The sequence below is a fragment of the Musca domestica genome, unplaced genomic scaffold (assembly GCF_030504385.1).
Source record: "Musca domestica strain aabys unplaced genomic scaffold, Musca_domestica.polishedcontigs.V.1.1 21, whole genome shotgun sequence".
NCBI lineage: Eukaryota > Metazoa > Arthropoda > Insecta > Diptera > Muscidae > Musca > Musca domestica.
In genome coordinates, this window is record NW_026712258.1 from 6,210,883 (window position 1) to 6,214,901 (window position 4,019).

The window sequence follows — 4,019 nt, forward strand, 5'->3', positions numbered from 1 at the left end:
TTATTGACATTAACCATGGGAAGCTCAATCCAGCCTTGATTACGCCGTTACAACTTCAGGAAGAAATGACCAAGATAAGAGAGCACATGCCTGAACACCTCAAATTTCCTGGCAAAAAGTATGATCAAATTAGAGCGGTATACAAACTTCTTACTGCTAAGGCAGCATTAATTGAGGACCGACTGATGGTTTCAGCTAATATTCCATTGTTCACGCAGCACACGTCTCAGCTGCATCGGATCATCCCCCTGCCTATTAGGCTGAACGGAGGGAAAGTTGTAGCACAGCCATCGGGACATTATCTGATATATAATTTCAACAGGGATGCCTATCATATAATGACGCAAGCTGAGTTAAACATGTGTCAGCTGTACATTGACGGTGAATATGTTTGCGAAGGTAATTGGCCATGGGTCGACGCAAATGACCATTCGTGTGAGGTGTATTCTCTTAAGCCCCTAAATGTACCGAGATACCAGTTCTCTGAGACAAAGATGGAATCGCTATGGACGAAGCTGCAAGCCAACAACCGCTGGTTGTTCAAAGTTTTTCAACCAACAACAGCTCACGTATCCTACAGTCGAGATTCACAGCAAATAGTCCAGCTACCGAATCAAGAAATCATTACGATGAAGCCAGGATGTACATTAAGGGTAAAAGGAGCAACAATTTCCACACCTTTCAATCTTGAATCGAAGAAGGTCGTGGAAGACAAATCATCCTTTGTAGCAGACATAGACCGGCTGTCTAATTTCTCGGTCATGCCGTTAGGGCCGATGGTGGTAAATCACTCAGCAAGGCTAGCGGAAATAGAGTCTCAGTTGAAAACGATCGATGCCTCACAGCTTAATCTAAAAGGGTTGAAAAGGTTGAATTTTCATCACATCTCCGGGCACTTATCTCTAATGGTGATGGTAGCCGCCTGCATAATAGCTCTAATATGTTCAATCAGAAGATGCATGAAACCGACAAGAGTAGCATCTATTCACTTTGGCCCCCCGCAGAATGTTTGAAAGACTCAAACATGTGTGTGGAAATGGAATTGGTGTTTCACACGCTTATCTAAATATTATTTAGTTTTTAGTTTACTTTATGCTAAGTACTTACATTCTTATCAACATAGAATTTACTCTTCAGTTTAGTGATAATTTTGTATTGAACTATTTACGTACGACTATGTTTAATAGTTTTTGTAAATTATAATCTACCCAACGCTGTGTTTGCCTGCCGCATAAGATAATGAGCATGTAATAAAGATTTTATGACCCCCACAAGAGATATGCAGGCAAGACAATGTACGCAAGATGAGTCGTGTTGGTCTGTCACCAATTCATATGTATTCTTGAATAGAAAGTAAGGGTTGCTAGATAGTGTGTAAGGTTAAGAATTATTTTGTAAGCTAGTACTTAAGATGGAATTATGAAAAAATAAATTCAGTGTCCAATCAAGCATCATACGAGCATTTTCATTCTTCTCCCAAGCACATATCGTGTTTGGTGCATCAAATATATGATATCGGCGGAAAATATATATGGAAGTTATCTCCAAACCTGAACAGATCTCAATATAATTGGGCGATTTTGTTTTCGTAACAAATTTCGTCACTCATTCCGAATTTCACTGGAGTCTGACTTACATATTGTGTTTGGTGCATCTAATATATGAAATTGGCCGAAAAATATATTTGGGAGCTATATCGAAATCCGAACCGATTTCAATATAATTTGGTAAATTTAGTTTGTAACAAATTCCGTTGTACATTTCAAATTGGAAGACTGTATTTATAACTGATCAATAGATAGGTACCAACAAAGACTAACTTGTTTAGAGGTACCTCTGATTCTGATGCTATATTTCCAGTTACAAGTGAAATTTAAAAAAAATTATGTGGCCCATGATACTTTCAGGAGATGCGGTAGTATATTTAGAAATTTTCAGGGAAATCTCTTTAGCTGTTTTTGAGTCAATAAATTACAAAGAAAAAATTAAACGAACAAATATTTTACTCTTTTATAGATATCGATAAGACTGATTGGTATTGAAAATGGTCTACGTTGGTCCACGTTTAGGTATAACCCCTATATAACGACTTTCGGTGTTTTGAAAGTTTCTGCCAAAATTCAATAACAATCAAATAAGCTAAAACTTAACTTAGGTTCTTGATAGGTCTGTTCTCTGCCTGTAAAACATATTCGCTAATTGATATAGTCCCCATATAACGATACTCCAGATTTTTGGTATTTTGAAAATTTCCGCTACATTTTATAACTAAATTAGATGATAATATGGGTTTTGCAATTTGAGTTAGTTTTTATTTTAATTAAAACGGAATTATATATTAATTTAACATATTCTACTCTTTTCATTATTTCATTTTACTTTGATAAACAAAGTGGTGAAGGGTAAAAATGTTGGTCCCAACCGAACTTAAAGACCTTTTTATTTGTTCAATATCAAACATTCACAAGAGAAAAATACTTTTCTTCGTAAATACACATTTGTTAAAGAAATAAATAATTCTCGAACGGAAAGTTTATCTTTTTTGATGATTCAATAATTTCCACTTTTTCTTTTAATGTCAAGCACCTTCGTTTTGATGTCATTTTCTGAAATGAACCAATTACTAGAACATCAACTAACAAAATGTAAATCATATAGAAATAGCGTGGATCCCCCACATTCTCGGAGCGTAGAATAAGCACCACGGTTGTAAGCGGTTTAGGTAATCCGCCAATTGTACACTACAAATTAATTAATATGGCTGTAGGACAGACTTATTCAAAATTGCGAACATTATGGCTTTCCCACTCCTTTACTCCGCCATACATAAGACAACTTTTGGCTAAATCTTACTTGATACCAGGGTTAATATGCGGATGTGAGATTTTGTGATGCACACAGTCGAAACAAGTGGCTTATAATAGCATTAGGTGTATGTTTAGGTAGAATGCAGCATATTAGTCAATATTCGGATACGTTATATGGGATCAACTTCCTTCATAAAATAATATACAAACAGACATCGAAATACCTATTTGAGAGGATCAGATTTGCAAGATCTAATAGAGAAAAAGAAGTTAACATCTCTCAAACGGCGGTGTCTTGTTTCGGAGTGGCAAGTTTTTATTGGCTCAATACGCCTATGGAACACTCTTCCATCTGAAATGCAAGGTATAAGCAAAGTATCAATATTTAAAATAAAACTAATGAATTATTTTCATAACTTGGAGGCAGTTATCGGAGTGTAAGCATTTTAATCTTTTGTCATTGCTTTTAAGTCATCATTACTATTACTACTTCTAATTCACATTCAAAAATTTCAATTAATATTTATATAAGTTTAATTTTATAATTATTGTGTCTCATTTACATAAAATCTTTTAATTTTGCTAAGTTTGTAATTATAAATTCTTCATTATAATTTATAAGATGCTAATCTTGTTGTGTAGGAACGAACATATAAATAAATAAATAAATATAGATTCTAAATAAGCAAAATAAACAGAAATTTATTTCTAGTTTAAAAATCGTGATATTTTGTCTATATATAGAGGTTTTCAAAAAAATACATGAAATCGGCCGAAATATATAAATAAATAAATATATATATACATTTTAAATTTCATTGGAATTGGACATAAATATCGCGTTGGGTGCATCAAGTATGTAAAATCGGCCAAAAGTATATATGGGAGCTATATCCAAATCCGAACTGATTTGAAAACAATTATATAAATTTATTTTTGTATCGAATTTAGTCACTCATGCCGAATTTCATCGGAATCGGACGTACCTGTTTGGTGCATCAAAAATGTTAAATCAGCCGAAAATATATATGGGAGCTATATCCAAAACCGAATCGATTTCAATATAATTTCACTAATTTATTTTCTGATCATAATCCCGTCGCTCATTCCAAGTTTTATTAAAATAGAACCTATATATCGTGTTTGGTGCATCAAATAAACGAAATCGGTCGAAAATATATATGGGAGCTGTATCCAAATCTGAACCAATTT